Genomic DNA, 20,365 nt, shown 5'->3' with positions numbered 1-20,365 from the left:
TGGAGAAGACTCTTGAGAGTCCCTTGCACTGCAAGGAGATCCAACCAGTCCATCCTAAAGGAGATCAGTCCTGAATATTCATTGGTAGGACTGATGTTGAAGCTGAAACTCCAATACTTTGGCCACTTGATGCGACGAACTGACTCATTTGAAAAGACCCTGATGCTGGGAAAGATTGAGGGCAGGAGGACAAGGGGACACCAGAGGATGAGATGGTTGGATGGCATCACTGACTCAATGGATGTGAATTTGAGTAAACTCTGGGAGTTGGTGATGGACAGGGAGGCCTGGCATGCTGCAGTCCACGGGGTGGCAGAGTCGGACATGACTGAGAGACTGAACTGAACAGGTAGAAAGGCCAGAAATCCCCAAGTGGTAAGAGGAAACAAATTGCAAGTGGCAGACGTTCTTTTTCCTTTACAGAAAATAAGAGGCATCTTTTAATTCTGTGCTGAGGACACCTGGTTCTCCCTTGAGGTAACCAACGTGTTTTTCTTATGGAAATGTTTTTCTTTTTTTTTTGGAAATGTTTTTCTTAAGCTGTGTGAATAAAACTATGTATTTGCTTTGGAATTTACCTTTCTTCAAATGGTGCCGCCTTAGGCCAGTACTGGAGGGGGTTGGGGCAGGGGGGGCGAGGGGGGGCAGGGGGGCCGGGGGGATGACGCACCTCTTGCCATGCTATCTCAAAAGTGCATACTGTGGGGTAGCGGCCTGGTGAAACTCCCGCAGCCTTGAGGCATCTGTCATATCTGATTAATAGCTTGCTAAGAGACAAAACACCTTGTGAAAAACTAGCAAGACAGCACTCTTTCTGTCCCCTTCTGAGTCTATGTCAAAAGCTTGCACCATCTCTATTATACTTTAATAAGACTTTGCGACATAAGAAGCTCCAGGTATCAAGCCTCCTCTCTGACCTGAATTCATATCCTCTCCTGGGGAGGTCAGGAATCCAGGCATAACACATGGCTCACAGCAGCAACCTTTCAGAAGGGTCACCATCCCTGCCCCCACCTTCAGACCTGTGGCTTAGAGATTTAGCACAAGAAAGGGGAAAAGATAGGACATAAAAACCAAGAGGCCCAAAGTTCCTCCAAAAGGATGGGATTTCTTTGAACCAGAGTGTGGGGGCTTCCCAGGTGGCTCTAGTGGTAAAGAACCGGCCTGCCAAAGCAGGAGACATTAGAGTCTCGGGTTGGATCCATGAGTGGGGAAGATTCCCTGGAGGAGGGCATGGCAACACACTTTAGTATTCTAGCCTGGAGCATCCTGTGGATGGTGGTTAACAAAAAAGACCTAAATGCAGGGACACATTGCATTCATGAGTTGACAGACTCAGGTAAAATGTCAAGTTTCCTCATATTGCTGTATGATTTAATGGAATTTAAATCAAAATCTCAGAAAGTTTTTTTTTATACATACAGACTAACATTTGAAAATTTATGTGCAATTGCAAAAGAACTGCTGCTGCTGCTAAGTTGCTTCAGTCGTGTCCGACTCTGTGTGACCCCATAGACGGTAGCCCACCAGGCTCCCCCGTCCCTGGATTCTCCAGGCAAGAACACTGGAGTGGGTTGCCATTTGCTTCTCCAATCTGTGAAAGTGAAAAGTGAAAGTGAAGTCTGTCAGTCGTGTCTGACTCTTAGCGACCTCATGGAGTGCAGCCCACCAGGCTCCTCTGCCCATGAGATTTTCCAGGCAAGAAAACTGGAGTGGGGTGCCATTGCCTTCTACGGCAAAAGAACTTAAATAGCCAAAATATTTTTGGAAAAGAGATATAGTCAAGAATTATTATGATGCTAGAATAATCTTGACGTGGTACACAATCAAGAGAGAGGCACACTTCTGTAAAATATCAATTGCCTATAATTTTGTGGTCAATTTTATTTTAAAAAGTCTTTTTAACAAACGGAGTTGAAAAAATTGGACATTTAGGATATCTACCATAGATAAATGAAATTTTATTGTTACATGAAAACCCATGCACAGATGTTTATAGCAGCTCTGTTAATAATTTCCAAAAGCTAGAAGTAACTTAGATGTTGAACATAGTCCTGTTACAGCCTGGCTAATGGCTGAGAGCTCAGAATTCACAAAAGCAGGGGCCACTATGATATCAGAAGGGGACGACAGAGGATGAGATGGTTGGATGGCATCACGGACTCAATGGACATGAGTTTGAGCAGACTGCGGGAGATGGTGAAGGACAGAGAAGCCTGGCGTGCTGCAGTTCATGGAGTCACAAAGAGTCGGACAGGACTGAGTGACTGAACAACAACAGCTATGATATCAAAAACTGGGTCTATTCATGAGGAAAGGGAGGAGAAGATTAGGAAGAGGGGTGGGAGGGTGATGAAACCTAAACCATTACTTTTATTTCTGAACACTTAATGATATCATTTTTATATTCACTTAAAATGTACATAAATGGCTTCATACTCTTAACTGTACTACTGTACTTTCTGTCCAAGGCCCATTTTCTTTCTTTGAGTGAAAAAGCAAAAAAAGTGAAAGCTGTGCTAAAAAGCAATTAGGAAGAGACTGGTAGCTTTGACTAAATCATTTGCATCAGTAAGTTTGCTAGAGAAAGTTAAGGATAAGAGCCCTTTTTGGTTCAGAACAGACCACAAAAAGTACCCTTCAAAAGAGCCTGAATTAACTTAGATTAAAGTCAATCTGTGGAGCAATTTATGCTGTGCATGTGTGTGTTAAGTGGCTTCAGTAATGTCCAACTCTGTGTGACCCTATGGACTATAGCCTGCCAGGCTCCTTTGTCCATGGGATTCTCCAGGCAAGAATCCTGGAATGAGTTGCCATGCCCTTCTCCAGGGAATCTTCCTGTCCCAGGGATCAAACCCATGTTGTTTATGTGTCCTGCTGGTTCTTGAACACAAGTGCCACCTGGGAAGCAGTTACTTTTTCACATGTCTTCCATCTGCACAGTAGCAAAAAAAGCTATTAACTTGTAGGTTGGTTATAATCAATAATCAAATGACAGTCTCTTTTTTATTCGGTATTAGCTAGTCTACCTCAATGGTGAAAATACCAACCTAGGAAGCTTGACCAGGAGATCCAAAGGTCTGTCCAGATAATAGACTCCTGAATGTTCCTGCTTCCTCTTCCCAACGTGTTCCATGCCAGCCCTGCCCACTGACCAGGTCCCCAGGGACTGGAGTCAGTCACCTGGAGCCCTCTCCTTGCACCCCACCCCCCTAAGCTCGGTGAGACTGTAGACTCCTCAAGCAGAATCACACCCTGGATTAAGTCATAATAAGATGATCCACTTAAATTCAGTGGTTTTAGACTTAAATTGAAGAAAGTAGGGGAAACCACTTAGCTCAGACGGTAAAGCGTCTGCCTACCATGTGGGAGACCTGGGTTCAATCCCTGAGTCAAGAAGATCCTCTGGAGAAGGAAATGGCAACCCACTCCAGTATTCTTGCCTGGAATATCCCATGGATGGAGGAGCCTGGTAGGCTACAGTTCATGGGGTCACAGAGAGTTGGACAGGACTGAGTGACTTCACTTTACTTTTACTTACTTAGGGAAAACCACTAGACCATTCAGGTATGACCTAAATCAAATCCCTTATGATTATACAGTGCAAGTGAGAAATAGATTTAAGGGACTCGATCTGACAGATAGAGTGCCTGATGAACTATGGACGGAGTTTCGTGACATTATACAGGAGACAGGGAGCAAGACCATCCCCATGGAAAAGAAATGCAAAAAAGCAAAATGGCTGTCTGTAAAGGCCTTACAAATAGCTGTGAAAAGTAGTGAAGCAAAAAGCAAAGGAGAAAAGGAAAGATATAAGCATCTGAATGCAGAGTTCCAAAGAATAGCAAGGAGAGATAAGAAACCCTCCTCAGATGTACAAGCTGGTTTTAGAAACAGCAGAGGAACCAGAGATCAAATTACCAACATCCTCTGGATCATCGAAAAAGCAAGAGAGTTCCAGAAAAAATCTATTTCTGCTTTATTGACTAAAGCAAAGCCTTTGATTGTGTAGATCAAAGTAAACTGTGGAAAATTCTGAAAGAGATGCGAATACCAGACCACCTTACCTGCCTCTTGAGAAACCTGTATGCAAGTCAGGAAGCAACAGTTAGAACAACAGACTGGTTCCAAATAGGAAAAGGAGTATGTCAAGGCTGTATATTGTCATCCTGCTTATTTCACTTATATTCAGCGTACATCATGAGAAATGCTGGGCTGGATGAAGCTCAAGCTGGAATCAAGTTTGCCAGGAAAAATACCAATAATCTCAGACATCCAGATGACACCACGCTTATGGCAGAAAGTGAAGAAGAACTAAAGAGCCTTTTGATGAAAGTGAAAGAGGAGAGTGAAAAAGTTGGCTTAAAGCTCAACATTCAGAAAATGAAGATCATGGCCTCTGGTCCCATCACTTCATGGGAAATAGATGGGGAAACAATGGAAACAGTGTCAGGCTTTATTATTTTGGGCTCCAAAATCACTGCAGATGATGATTGTAGCCATGAAATTATAAGACGCTTACTCCTTGGAAGAAAAGTTATGACCAACCTAGATAGCATATTGTAAAGCAGAGACATTACTTTGCCAACAAAGGTCCGTCTAGTCAAGGCTATGGTTTTCCCAGTGGTCATGAATGGATGTGAGAGTTGGACCGTGAAGAAAGCTGAGTGCCGAAGAATTGATGCTTTTAAACTGTGGTGTTGGAGAAGACTCTTGAGAGTCCCTTGGACTTCAAGGAGATCCAACCTGTCCATCCTAAAGGAGATCAGTCTTGGGTGTTCACTGGAAGGACTGATGCTGAAGCTCAAACTCCAATACTTTGGCCACCTCATGTGAAGAGCTGACTCATTCGAAAAGACTCTGATGCTGGGAGGGATTGAGGGCAGGAGGAGAAGGGGATGAGAGAGGATGAGATGGCTGGATGGCATCACCGACTTGATGGACGTGAGTTTGAGCAAGCTCCGGGAGTTGGTGATGTACAGGGCAGCCTGGCATGCTGGAATTCATGGGCTGGCAAAGAGTCGGACATGACTGAGCGACTGAACTGAACTGAACTGAAAATGATCCACTATAGCTTTCCCTACACAACAGAAGACTTCTCCCCTGTCAAAAGGCAAGTAAATCTTGCACTCACCTGAGAATAGACTCTGTACTTAAATTTCCATGTACTCTAAGCCTTAGTGAGGCAAGATAAAGTGTTAAAAGGAGGCTGCCTTAGCAAACCCAGAGAGTATTCATTCTTCCTTCTGGAAAAAGCCCAAACACAGCAAGGAACAGCCAGTTAAGAAAGAAGAGTAGTCATGCAGGAGTCATCAGCCCAAGGTCCAAGAGGCAGACAGGGACAACGTTCAGCTGACACAGGGAACTCCACAGCTGCCCTCAAGTGTTGGGATGGCTGGAGAGTCTCATGACATGCTAAGGAGTGGACTCCTGAGCTCCTAGTGAGCCAAGTCTTAGAAGTGGTAGAACTTTCCAGGAGGACCAGACAGGGAAACAGGGAAGAAGCTGAGTGTAACTTGTAAACACGTCTACTGATCCCTAGGATGACTCTTAATCTTTCTAAAAGAATCCGTTCAATGGGTGTGGTTCCCCTCCTGGCCCCTTGAAAGTGAAAGTGAAAGTAAGCTCAGTCATGTCCAACTCTGTGACCCAGTGACTGCATCCCGCCAGGCTCTTCTGTCCATGGAATTCTCCAGGCAAGAATACTGGAGTGGCTTGCTATTTCCTTCTCCAGCGGATCTTCCCTATCCAGGAATTGAACCCTGGTCTCCTGCACTGCAGGCAGATGATTTACCAAGTGAACTATGAGGGAAGTCCCACTGCAGAAACAGTGGCACACTTTATTTTCTTGGGCTCCAAAATCACTGCAGATGGTGACTGCAGCCATGAAATTAAAAGACGCTTACTCCTTGGAAGAAAAGTTATGACCAACCTAGACAGAATATTAAAAAGCAGAGACATTACTTTGCCAACAAAGGTCCTTCTACTCAAGGCTATGGTTTTTCCGGTAGTCATGTATGGATGTGAGAGTTCGACTATAAAGAAAGCCGGGCGCAGAACTGATGCTTTTGAACTGTGGTGTTGGAGAAGACTCTTGAGAGTCCCTTGCACTGCAAGGAGATCCAACCAGTCCATCCTAAAGGAGATCAGTCCTGAATATTCATTGGTAGGACTGATGTTGAAGCTGAAACTCCAATACTTTGGCCACTTGATGCGACGAACTGACTCATTTGAAAAGACCCTGATGCTGGGAAAGATTGAGGGCAGGAGGACAAGGGGACACCAGAGGATGAGATGGTTGGATGGCATCACCGACTCAATGGACGTGAGTTTGAGTAAACTCTGGGAGTTGGTGATGGACAGGGAGGCCTGGCGTGCTGCAGTCCACGGGGTGGCAGAGTCGGACATGACTGAGAGACTGAACTGAAAAGGTAGAAAGGCCAGAAGTGCCCAGGTGGTAAGAGTAAACAAACTGCAAGTGGCAGGCATTTTTTTCTTCTCTACAGAAAATAAGAGGCATCTTTTAATTCTGTGCTGAGGACACCTGGTTCTGCCTTGAGGTAACCAACGTGTTTTTCTTATGGAAATGTTTTTCTTAAGCTGTGTGAATAAAACGATGTATTTGCCTCGGAATGAATTTGCCTTTTCCTCAAAAGGTGCCGCCTGTTGCCAGTGCGGGGGAGCAAGGGGGCGGGGATGACGTACCTCCTGCCATGCTATCTCAAAAGCGCATACTGTGGGGTAGGGGCCTGGTGAAACTCCTGCAGCCTTGAGGCATCTCTCTTATCTGATTAATAGCTTGCTAAGAGACAAAACACCTTGCGAAAAACTAGCAAGACAGCACTCTTTCTGTCCCCTTCTGAGTCTATGTCAAAAGCTTGCACCATCTCTATTATACTTTAATAAGACTTTGCGACATAAGAAGCTCCAGGTATCAAGCCTCCTCTCTGACCTGAATTCAAATCCTCTCCTGGGGAGGTCAGGAATCCAGGCATAACACATGGCTCACAGCAGCAACCTTTCAGAAGGGTCACCATCCCTGCCCCCACCTTCAGACCTGTGGCTTAGAGATTTAGCACAAGAAAGGGGAAAAGATAGGACATAAAAACCAAGAGGCCCAAAGTTCCTCCAAAAGGATGGGATTTCTTTGAACCAGAGTGTGGGGGCTTCCCAGGTGGCTCTAGTGGTAAAGAACCGGCCTACCAAAGCAGGAGACATTAGAGTCTCGGGTTGGATCCATGAGTGGGGAAGGTCCCCTGGAGGAGGGCATGGCAACCCACTTTAGTATTCTAGCCTGGAGCATCCCGTGGATGGTGGTAAAATAAAAACACCTAAATGGAGGGACACATTGCTTTCAAGAGTTGACAGACTCGCGTAAAATGTCAGTTGTTCTCATATTGCTGTATGATTTAATGCAATTTCAATCAAAATCTCAGTAAGTTCTTTTTGTACATACAAACATTCAAAAATTTATGTGCAATTGCAAGAGAACAAGAATAGCAAAAATATTTTTGGAAAAGAGAAATACTCAAGAATTATTATGATGCTAGAATAATCTTGACGTGGTACACAATCAAGAGAGAGGCACACCTCTGTAAAATATCAATTGCCCATAATTTTGTGGTCAATTTTATTTTTAAAAGTCTTAACAAACGGAGTTGAAAAAATTGGACATTAGGACATCTACCATAGATAAATGAAATTTTATTGTTACATGAAAACCCATGCACAGATGTTTATAGCAGCTCTGTTAATAATTTCCAAAAGCTAGATGTAACTTAGATGTTGAACATAGTCCTGTTACAGCCTGGCTAATGGCTGAGAGCTCAGAATTCACAAAAGCAGGGGCCACTATGATATCAGAAGGGGACGACAGAGGATGAGATGGTTGGATGGCATCACGGACTCAATGGACATGAGTTTGAGCAGACTGCGGGAGATGGTGAAGGACAGAGAAGCCTGGCGTGCTGCAGTTCATGGAGTCACAAAGAGTCGGACAGGACTGAGTGACTGAACAACAACAGCTATGATATCAAAAACTGGGTCTATTCATGAGGAAAGGGAGGAGAAGATTAGGAAGAGGGGTGGGAGGGTGATGAAACCTAAACCATTACTTTTATTTCTGAACACTTAATGATATCATTTTTATATTCACTTAAAATGTACATAAATGGCTTCATACTCTTAACTGTACTACTGTACTTTCTGTCCAAGGCCCATTTTCTTTCTTTGAGTAAAAAAGCAAAAAAAGTGAAAGCTGTGCTAAAAAGCAATTAGGAAGAGACTGGTAGCTTTGACTAAATCATTTGCATCAGTAAGTTTGCTAGAGAAAGTTAAGGATAAGAGCCCTTTTTGGTTCAGAACAGACCACAAAAAGTACCCTTCACAAGAGCCTGAATTAACTTGGATCAAGGTCAATCTGTGGAGCAATTTATGCTGTGCATGTGTGTGTTAAGTGGCTTCAGTAATGTCCAACTCTGTGTGACCCTATGGACTATAGCCTGCCAGGCTCCTTTGTCCATGGGATTCTCCAGGCAAGAATATTGGAGTGGGTTGCCATTTCCTTCTCCAGGGGATCTTCCCCACCCAGGAATCGAACCCAGGTCTCCCCCATTGCAGGCAGACGCAGGCAGAGGCTTTAACGAAGCCCAGGAACCCACCTGGCCCCTACTTCAATGTAAACATTACAGTAGTTCAACCCAAAGGAATATGAATTTGTTTTGTCCAGAACATGGAGCACACTGAAAGGTAGTTATCGGATTACAGAGATCTCTACTAGCCATGCTAAGGGCTTGGACTTCTCTTCAGGATTTTTGGGAGGGGCAGTGAGCTTGCTCAGAAAGCAAAAGACTCAGGAAGGGCAGGGGTTCCCTTAGAAGGGTTTACAGTTGTCTAGAAATGACAGCTGAAGGCCTGGGTGTAGAGCTGGGATGGAGGAGAAGGCTGGAAAGAAACTCAATCGGACAACTCTTCAGTTCAGTTCAGTCACTCAGTCGTGTCCAGCTCTTTGCAACCCCGTGAATCTCAGCATGCCAGGCCTCCCTGTCTATCACCAACTCCCGGAGTTCACTCAGACTCATGTCCATTGAGTCAGTGATGCCATCCAGCCATCTCATCCTCTGTCGTCCCCTTCTCCTCCTGCCCCCAATCCTTCCCAGCATCAGAGTCTTTTCTAATGAGTCAACTCTTTGCATGAGGTGGCCAAAGTACTGGAGTTTCAGCTTTAGCATCATTCCTTCCAAAGCAATCCCAGGGCTGATCTCCTTCAGAATGGACTCGTTGGATCTCCTTGCAGTCCAAGGAACTCTCAAGAGTCTTCTCCAACACCACAATTCAAAAGCATCAATTCTTCGGCGCTCAGCCTTCTTCACAGTCCAACTCTCACATCCATACATGACCACAGGAAAAACCATAGCCTTGACCAGATGGACTTTTGTTGGCAAAGGGTCTCTGCTTTTGAATATGCTATCTAGGTTGGTCATAACTTTCCTTCCAAGGAGTAAGCATCTTTTAATTTCATGGCTGCAGTCACCATCAGCGGTGATTTTGGAGCCCAGAAAAATAAAGTCTGACACTTTGCACTGTTTTCCCATCTATTTCCCATGAAGTGATGGGACCAGATGCCATGATCTTCGTTTTCTGAATGCTGAGCTTTAAGCCAACTTTTTCACTCTCCTCTTTCACTTTCATCAAGAAGCTCTTTAGTTCCACTTTGCTTTCTGCCATAAGGGTGGTGTCATCTGCATATCTGAGGTTATTGATATTTCTCTCGGCAATCTTGATTCCAGCTTGTGTTTCTTCCAGTCCAGCGTTTCTCATGATGTACTCTGCATATAAGTTAAATAAGCAGGGTGACAATATACAGCCTTGACACACTCCTTTAGGACCTGCTAAATGACAATAAGTGGGCAGGCAAGGTGACCTCCAGGTGCCTGGTGAGTGGATGAGGTTATCAGTGACCAAGATGCCTCGGGGAAAGGATGAGTCTTTGGAAATATGTGTTTTCGATGGGGGAATTCAGGGGAGGAAGGGGGAAATCTGGAGAGGACAGAGAAGTAAGAAAACAAAATGTGTGCCTGGAACTCTGGGGATTTTCTAGGCAGTTGACAGATTGTGGTGGGGGGTGGGGTGGTGTGCTAATGAACTGGTGGTGGTGCAGGCGCCACTAGCCTGTGTAAGAGGCGGGCAGGGGAGAGGGAAGGTCTGGGAAGGACTCCTGAGGAACTAACCCTGTGATGGGCACAGAGCAAGTCAAGGGCCTCTTGAGATGGAAACCTCTGAGCTAAGATGGGAAAGAGAAGAAAGAGCCAGATGTGCAAAAAGCAGGTGGACAGATAGATAGCACCAAGGACCTGGGCAGTGTGTGGTGGGACCTCAGGGTGCAAGACAGCTGGCTGGGTGGAGACACGGTGGAGGCCAGGGAAGCTGGGCAGGAGCGGCAGGGGGCCTGTAGATGAGACCAGAGCCAGGTGGGCCCAGATCTTGCCAGAAGCACTGCAGTCTGGGCTCCAATCAGACTCACCTTGGGGCTTTAGTAGAGGCAGGAGCTCTGTGCACACAACTCTGGTGCCAAAGAAGTTTGTTTTCATAGTCACCTCTGCTTGAATAGGAAATGGTGTGGTGTCAGCAGCTGATATCCAGTGGGTGGAAATCCCACTGCCTCAGAACAGAAGATAGAGGAAAGAATGAAAAGAAACAAAGACAGCCTAAGAGACCTCTGAGACAACATTAAACACATCAACATTCGCATTATAAGGGTCCCAGAAGGAGAAGAGAGAGAGAAAGGACCTGAGAAAATATTTGAAGAGCTAATAGCTGAAAACTTCCTGAACAAGAGAAAGCAAATAGTCAACCAAACCTAGGAAGCGTGTCCCAGGAAGGAGGAGACCCTGAGACGCGTAGTAATCAAACCAACAAAAATTCAAGAGAGGATAAAATATTAAAGCAGCAAGAGAAAAATGACAAAAACCATACAAGGGAACTCCCATCAGGCTATCAACTGATTTCTTAACAGAAACTCTACAAGCCAGAAGGGAATGGCATGATATATTTAAAGAGATGAAAGGGAAGAACTTACAACCAAGAATACTCTACTCAGCAAGACTCTCCTTCACATTTGATGGAAAAATCAAAAGCTTTCCAGACAAGCAAAAGTTAAGAGAATTCAGCACCACCAAACCAGCTTTACAACAAATGCTAAAGGAACTTCTCTAGCCAGGAAACAAGAGAAGGATAAGACCTACCTACTGAAAATAAACCAAAAACAATTAAGCAAATGGTACTAGGAACACCCCAAAAAGATGTCCTTTTCATTATAGGAGACTGGAATGCAAAAGTAGGAGTCAAGGGATACCTGGATTAACAGGCAAATTAGCCCTTGGAATATAAAACAAAGCAGGTCAAAGGCTAAAAGAGTTTTGCCAAGAGAATGCACTCATCAGCAAACACCCTCTTCTAACAACAGAGAAGACTCTACACATGGACGTCACCAGATGGTCAATACCAAAATCTGATTGATTATACTCTTTGCAGCCAGACATGGAGAAGCTCTATAGAGTCAGCAAAAACAAGACCGGGAGCTGACTGTGGCTCAGATCATGAACTCCTTATTGGCAAATTCAGACTTAAATTGAAGAAAGTAGGGAAAACCACTAGACCATTCAGGTATGACCTAAATCAAATCCCTTAATGATTATACAGTGAAAGTGACAAATAGATTCAAGGGATTAGATCTGATAGGCAGAGGGCCTGAAGAACTATAGATGGAGGTTTGTGACATTGTACAGGAGGCAGTGATCAAAACCATCCCCAAGAAAAAGAAATGCAAAAAGGCAAAATGGTTGTCTAAGGAGGTCTTACAAATAGCTGAGAAAAGAAGAGAAGCAAAAGATAAAGGAGAAAAGGAAAGATATAAGCATCTGAATGCAGAGTTCCAAAGAATAGCAAGGAGACATTAAGGAAGCCTTCCTCAGTGATCAACCCAAAGAAATAGAGGAAAACAACAGAATGGGGAAGACTAGAGATCTCTTCAAGAAAACTAGAGATACCAAGGGAACATTTCATGCAAAGATGGGCTCAATAAAGGACAGAAATGGTAAGGACCTAACAGAAGCAGAAGATATTAAGAAGAGGTGGCAAGAATACACAGAAGAACTATGCAAAAAAATCTTCATGACCCAGATAACCACGATGGTGTGCTCACTCACCTTGAGCCAGACATCCTGGAATGTGAAGTTAAGTGGGCCTTAGGAAGCATCACTACGAACAAAGCTAGTGGAGATGATGGAATTCCAGTTGAGCTATTTCAAATCCTAAAAAATGATGCTATGAAAGTGCCACACTTAATATGTCAGCAAATTTGGAAAACTCAGCAGTGGCCACAGGACTGGAAAAGGTCAGTTTTCATTCTAATCCCAAAGAAGGGCAATGCCAAAGAATGTTCAAACTATCGCACATTTGCACTCATCTCACATGCTAGCAAAGTAATGCTCAAAATTCTCCAAGCCAGGCTTCGACGGTATGTGAACCATAAACTTCCAGATGTTCAAGGTGGATTTAGAAAAGGCAGAGGAACCAGAGATCAAACTGCCAACATCCGCTGGATGATCGAAAAAGCAAGAGAATGCTAGAAAAACATCTACTTCTGCTTTATTGACTCCACCAAAGCCTTTGTCTGTATGGATCACAACAAACTGGAAAATTCTGAAAGAGATGAGAATTCCAGACCACCTGACCCACCTCCTGAGAAATCTGTATGCAGATCAAGCAGCAACAGTTAGAACCGATCATGGAACAACAGACTGGTTCCAAATTGGGAAAGAAGTATATCAAGGCTGTGTATTGTCACCTTGCTTATTTAACTTATATGCAGAGTACATCAAGTGAAACGCCGGGCTGGATGAAGCACAAGCTGGAATCAAGATTGCTGGGAGAAATATCATAACCTCAGATATGCAGATGACACCACCCATACGGCAGAAAGCAAAGAGGAACTAAAGAGCCTCTTATTGAAAGTGAAAGAGGAGAGTGAAAAAAGTTGGCTTAAAGCTCAACATTCAGAAAACAAAGATCATGGTATCGGGGCCCATCACTTCATGGCAAATAGATGGGCAAACAATGGAAACAATGAGAGACTATTTTTTTGGGCTCCAAAATCATTGCAGATGGTGACTGCAGCCATGAAATTAAAGGACACTTGCTCCTTGGAAGAAAAGTCATGAGCAACCTAGACAGCATATTAAAAAGCAGAGACATGACTTTGCCAACAAAGGTCCCTCTAGTTAAGGCTATGGTTTTTCCAGTAGTCATGTATGGATGTGAGAGTTGGACTATAAAGAAAGCTGAGTGCCGAAGAATTGATGCTTTTGAACTGTGGTGTTAGAGAAGACTCTTGAGAGTCCCTTGGACTGCAAGAAGATCCAACCCGTCAGTCCTAAAGGAAATCAGTCTTGAATATTCATTGGTAGGACTCATGCTGAAGCTGATACTCCAATACTTTGGCCACCTGAAGCGAATAACTGACTCACTGAAAAAGACCCTGATGCTGGGAAAGATCGAAGGGAGGAGGAGAAGGGGATGACAGAGGATGAGGTGGTTAGATGGCATCACCAACTCAATGGACATGAGTTTGAGCAAGCTCCGGGAGTTGGTGATGGACAGGGAGGCCTGGTGTGCTGCAGTTCTTGGGGCCAGAAAGAGTCAGACACGACTGAGCAACTGAACTGAGGTGGGATTGTGGTCCCTTCCTGGTATTTCTTTTGGCCTGAGGTGACCTCGACCTTAGGTTTACAGGCTGTGTTGTCAATGGTGACTGCCAAGAGGGTTTATGCCAAAGGGGACCTTCCCAGACTGGTACCCCCATCCCAGTGGTGAACCCCTGCCAAGCCACACCTCCACAGGAGACCCTACAACACTAGCAGCTGGTTTGGTTCACTCTCCTACTCTTTTCCTCTGAGTCTTGGTTCAGGCAAGGTTTTGTTGAGCCCTCCAAGACTGGAATCTCTGTTTCCCCCAGTCCTGTGAAAGTCTTGTAATCAAATCCTCTGGTCTTCAAGGGCAGATTCTCATGGGGTTCCCAGTCCCTTTGTTGGATCCCCAGGCTGGGAAACCTGATATGAGGTTCAGAACCTTCACAACAGTGGGAGAATTTCTTTGGTATTATCATTCTCAAGTTTGTTGCCTACCTGAGGAGTATGGGACTTGATTTTATCATAATTGTTCCCCTCCTACCATCTTGCTGTGGCTTCTTCTTTGCCTCTGGACACGGGGTATCCTTTTTTTGGTAGGTTCCAGCACTCCAGAACTCTTGCCTGGAAAATCCCATGGACGAAGGAGCCTGGTGAACTGCAGTCCATGGGGTTGCAAAAAGTCAGACACGACTGAGCGACTTCACTTTCACGCATTGGAGAAGGAAATGGCAACCCACTCCAGTGTTCTTGCCTGGAGAATCCCAGGGACGGGGGAGCCTGGTGGGCTGCCGTCTCTGGGGTCGCACAGAGTCAGACACGACTGAAGCAACTTAGCAGCAGCAGCAGCATCCTTCTGGGCTTCCCTGCTGCCTCAGCTGGTAAAGAATCTGCCTGCAATGTGGGAGACCTGGGTTTGATCCCTGGGTTGGGAAGATCCCCTGGAAAAGGGAAAGGCTACCCACTCCAGTATTCTGGCCAGGAGAATTCCATGGACTATAATTCCATGGACTCTATAGTCCATGGGGTGGCAAAGAGTTGGACAGGACTGAGTGACTTTCACTTCACTTCACTTTAGCATCTGCCTGTCGTTGGTTGTTCAACAGCTAGTTGTGATTTTGGTTCACAAATAAGGATTCTTGCTTACATATATAGCGTTTGGTTTTCTTTTTCTATCATTTGCTCTTACATGTTTTCTATCATCATAGAAATTATATATCATAACTTTATGTTTTTTGTTATCTGATATTAGTAAGTGTCTCTAAAGAAACTTGATTGGATTGTTAGCTTTCTTTCCCTTCCCTCCCTTCCTGGCTTTTAAAAAAATGGTAGATAATCTTTATTGAGTTCCTGCTCTCAGCATTTAATGCGTGTATGCTGAGTTGCGTAGTCATGTCCAACTCTTTGAGACACTTTGGACTGTAGCCCGCCAGGCCCCTCTGTCCATGGGTTTCTCCAGGTAAGAATACTGAAGTAGGCTGCCATGCCCTCCTCCAGGGCGTCTTCCTGGCCCAGAGATGGAACCCATGTCTCTTGTGTCTCCTGCATTGCAGGTGGATTCTTGACCAGCATTTAATACTGCAGCTCAACTTATTATGACAGGAGGCTTTCTATAGTGGAGCCAAACTTGAGGGACCCCTTTTGGAAGCAGACTTGAAAGCATCTTGGTAGCCACACTAATGTTCTTTCACAGCTTTCTCACTGTTTTCCGCTCCTCTCCGTTTCAGCTGGTGATGGGTACTTCCAGTTATCAGTGGTCTATCAAAGAGAAGATTGTTTTAGCAGTTTCCAGAGACATTATATTCCTTGGGGAAGAATCTTTGTGCTGCTGTCAAAAGATGTATTTGTCCTCTGCTTTTTAGCAACTCTTATTCTTTGAACCTGTCCTTTATCATGAGGTAATACTGAATAATACACCCATTTAAAGCATACATTTCAATGGTTTTGATATGTTCACGTAATTGTGCAACCATCACCACAGGTTTAGGACAGTTTCATGACCCCGCCTGTGCCCCGCTCCCCGAAGATATCCCATACCTATGAGTAGTTACATCCTTTCCCCCAGCCCTAGGCAACCCCTGATCTACTTTCTGTCTGTTGTTATGCCTATATGGAACACTTCACATGGATGGAGTCATAACATATGTGCTCTTTGTGACTAAATGATTTCTTTCACGTTGTGTTTTAAGGTTTACTTGTTTTGTAGAATCTCATTGGCTTTTGAACTTCACATTTAGCAAGTCTGATTTTTGATGGTATTTTATATTGAACAGGTATTAATTGAACATAATGAAATTGATAGAATATTGGCTTTTGAATTCACTTTTAAAAATTATGAGTAATTATAATTATTGTCAAAATTTCAGAATTTTAACTAGGTAAAACATTTCAGTGTTCGGAATTTTTACTTAATAAAACATTTCAGTGTTCTATTTTGCTCATCAATACTTAATATAAAAATTTTGTTTTAAAGTGCTAAGAAATGGTTGGTATAAAATATATACTCATGAGAGTCCCTTGGACTGCAAGGAGATCCAACCAGTCCATTCTAAAGGAGATCAGTTCTGGGTGTTCATTGGAAGGACTAATGTTGAAACTGAAACTCCAATACTTTGGCCACCTGATGCGAAGAGCTGATTCATTTGAAAAGACCCTGAGGCTGGGAAAGATTGAGGGCAGAAAGAGAAGGGGACGACAGATGATGAGATGGTTGGATGGCATCACTCACTCAATGGACATGGGTTTGGGTGAACCCTGGGAGTTGGTGATGGACAGGGAGGCCTGGTGTGCTGCAGTTCATGGGGTTGCAAAGAGTCGGACACGATTGAGCGACTGAACTGAACTGAAAATATATGTATTCTGTAATACCAAATTTGTGAACCTATAAAAGTCTTCAGTACCTTAAGTAAATTATATCTAAACAAAATTTTACAGATATAGATTCCCCATTGCCAATTTTAATTTTAAAATCAAAGCTGTGTATTGGTAACTTTTCATTCCATTACAAATTAATGAAACTTAGTGATTAAATCCGAAAAGGCAATGGCACCCCACTCCAGTACTCTTGCCTGGAAAATCCCGTGGATGGAGGAGCCTGGTAGGCTGCAGTCCATGGGGTCGCTAAGAGTCGGTCATGACTGAGCGACTTCACTTTCACTTTTCACTTTCACGCATTGGAGAAGGAAATGGCAACCCGCTCCAGTGTTCTTGCCTGGAGAATCCCAGGGATGGTGGAGCCTGATGGGTTGCCGTCTGTGGGGTCACACAGAGTTGGACACGACTGAAGCGACTTAGCAGCAGCAGCAGTGATTAAATCAAGAAACATTTGTTTTCCCAGTTTCCATAGATGAGGAATTTGGTATTGGCTTAGCTGGGCAGTTCTGGCTCAAGGCTTGTGAGGTTGTAATCAAGATGTCAGTTGGAGTGTATCTTCTAAAGGCCCGACCTCAGCTGGAGGATCCCTTCCAAGTTTATTGGCTCATGTGGCTCTTGGTTGGAGGCTTCACTTCTTAGCCAAGTGGACCTTTCTGTAGGGTCTTTGGGCATCTTCAAGATGTTGCTGCTGGCTTCCTCCAGAGTGACTGATCCAGGGAACAGTGATAAAGACAGAAGGCAAAAAGGGTCTTTTATGACCTAGCTTCATAAATTACATACCACTACTCTGCCATGGCTGTTGGTCACACAGGCCAATTCTAGTCTAATGTGGGAGGAGACTACAAAGGGTTTGAATAGGCGGCGGGGGTCAAGGGACCATCTTGGCTGGCTACTGTGAGTTGGAAAGTCGTCTGACTCCCCAGACTGACAGTCCCAACATAATATGACATCAATCATCAGGTAAGGATTAGGTCAACTCTGGTCTTATATGTATTTTTAATATTTGCATGTGTGAACTTAAAGAATATGGCACGGACCATATGAAATCCATTTTTTGGGTGTGTGCCATGTAGAATGTCATCCACTGGGGATGGAACTCATGTTCCCTTCATTGACAGCTTGAAGTCTTAAGCACTGGACAACCAGGGAAGACCTGACAATACACTTTATATCTGTGTGTGGATGACCCATGTGAGTCCTAGTGGAATAATCATAGTTCACACAAACATAATGGGGTTGGGCAGCCATTGAGGATCTGGGCTCTGACATGTCCCTGTATTACTAAGAACTGAATCTTTCTGAACTGTATCAAATCCAGGGGAACACCTGCTACCCTCAACCTCGTTTTCTCAGATTCCCACTTGCACCTTTGTAAACATTGCAGAACTCAACCAATCCTTGTCTAATGAAAAAAACAAAAACAAAACCCTTAGTTTTTCGCCAGCTCCAATCATAATTCTTGGCAAACAACTTCTGTAACTGTGACCTTACTTTTTTTTTTGCCTTTATATGCTTCCTTCTATTTTGTAGTCTGAGTGAAGTCGCTCAGTCATGTCCGACTCTTTGTGACCCCGTGGACTGTAGCTCCCCAGGCTTCTCCGTCCATGGGATTCTCCAGGCAAGAATACTGGAGTGGGTTGCCATTTCCTTCTCCAGGGGATCTTCTCCACCCAGGGATCGGAACCCAGGTCTCCCGCATTGGAGACAGACGCTTTACCATCTGAACTGAAGGGTTTAGAGGCCGTCAAATGGACATGACCTATAAAGGCAATTTTGATGGTTTTACATAGAAATGACCTCTAATGGAAGAGAACACAAATGGGAACTATTTGAGATACGTTTCTATGTAAAATGTAGTTTGCACATAATTCAGCATTTTAAATGAGCACTCCGCAATCAAGACCAAGTATCAATCATCTCTTGAGGTTTTCTACTATGTACCAACATCAAATCTACACAGGAACAAATGAGCCAGAGCCGGGAGCCAGGCAGCGGCCGAGGCGGCAGGTGCCGGCGCTGAGCCGAGGCTGGGGCCGAGCCGAGCCGAGGCGGAGCCACCCCGCCGCCGACGCCGCCGGGCTGCCCCCTAGCGGGCGCCACTCATAAAACGAGAGCGGCGGTGGTCGCCGGGCTGAGCCGCGCGGAGCGGCCCGGACGTGGATGCAGCCGCGATCTCCCGTCCCCGCCCCGCCGAGGAGCAGCTTCTCCCGGACAAGATATGAGAAATGAGTGTTGGACGTCGAAGAATAAAGTTGTTGGGAATCCTGTTGATGGCAAATGTCTTCATTTATTTGATCGTGGAAGTCTCCAAAAGCAATAGCCAAGAAAAAAATGGAAAGGGGGAAGTAATAATACCTAAAGAAAGGTTCTGGAAGATATCTGACCCTCCTCGGGCATGTTGGAACAAGGAACAAGAAAAGCTGAACATCCCATTTTGAACACGTTAGCCAACCAGACAGGAGAAGCATACGGATTCTCCAATATAAGCCATCTGAATTACTGGGAACCTGACCTGAGGGTCATGTCAGTGGTTTCAGGTTTCGACAATTTGCCAGACAGATTCGTAGTCTAGTGGCACACAATTAAAGTACTTCTTGAATCTATGTCTCCTGGATGCAGTCCTAACAAACCCCAAATATTAATAAATCTTTCCTGATTTCAGGTTTTGTTTCTGAGATTTTGGTTTACAATGTACAGTGTATGTGTGTGTATGAAAGTGAAAGTCAGGCGTGTCAGACTCTTTGCCACCCCATGGACTATATAGTCGATGGAATTCTCCAGGCCAGAATACTGGAGTGGGTAGCCTTTCCCTTCTCCAGGGGATCTGCCCGACCCAGGAATCGAACTGGGGTCTCTGCATTGCAGGCAGATTCTTTACCAACTGAGCTATGTTTTAAAAGTTTGTGCATTTAAGGCAAAAATTCAACTTTTGGAAAAAAAAATTAGAACTTGTATACTAGCAATCACTGCTGCTGCTGCTAAGTCACTTCAGTCGTGTCCGACTCTGTGCCACCCCATAGACGGCAGCCCACCAGGGCTCCCCCGTCCCTGGGATTCTCCAGGCAAGAACACTGGAGTGGGTTGCCATTTCCTTCTCCAATGCATGAAAGTGAAAAGTGAAAGTGAAGTCGCTCAGTCGAGTCCGACCCTCAGCAAACCCATGGACTGCAGCTCACCAGGCTCCTCCATCCGTGGGATTTTTCCAGGCAAGAGTACTGGAGTGGGGTGCCATTGCGTTCTCTAAGCAATCACTAGTCAGTCTTAAAAATTGAATCCTGAAGGAGAATTGTAATTAGTAGAGTAACATCTTCACATACTTGACGAAAGACTGCATCATTATTTTGAAGGAAAAAACAAAAAACAAAAAAACCATGCTGCCTAGTTTGGTAGTCACCAAGCACTTGACAGGTAAGCAGTCTAAACTGTGATGTGTTGTAACTCTTAAAATGTCAAGACTGGACTTCCTCTGTGGTCCCGTGGTTGAGAATCTGCCTGCCAATGGAGGGGACATGGGTTTGACCCCCGATATGGGAAGATCCCACATGCTGAGGGACAACTAAGTCCATGCACTGCAACTACTGAGCCTGTGCTCAGGAGCCTGTGCTCAGGAGCCTGTGCTCCGCAACAAGAGAAGCCACCGCAGTGAGAAACCTGAGCGCCGCGGCGAGAGACAGCCTGTGCAGCAAGGAACACACAGCACAACCGGAAAAAAAAAAAGACTCACTGCAACAAATGATAAATTATCTCACTAATTTCCATTCCCAGTACATATCACAGGGATGATGTTCTGGTTGTGGTGGGTTAAA

Source organism: Bos indicus, chromosome 1, assembly GCF_029378745.1.
Source record: "Bos indicus isolate NIAB-ARS_2022 breed Sahiwal x Tharparkar chromosome 1, NIAB-ARS_B.indTharparkar_mat_pri_1.0, whole genome shotgun sequence".
Taxonomy (NCBI): Eukaryota; Metazoa; Chordata; class Mammalia; order Artiodactyla; family Bovidae; genus Bos; species Bos indicus.
The sequence above is the reverse complement of the archived record's forward strand: the minus strand, read 5'-3'. Positions refer to the sequence as shown.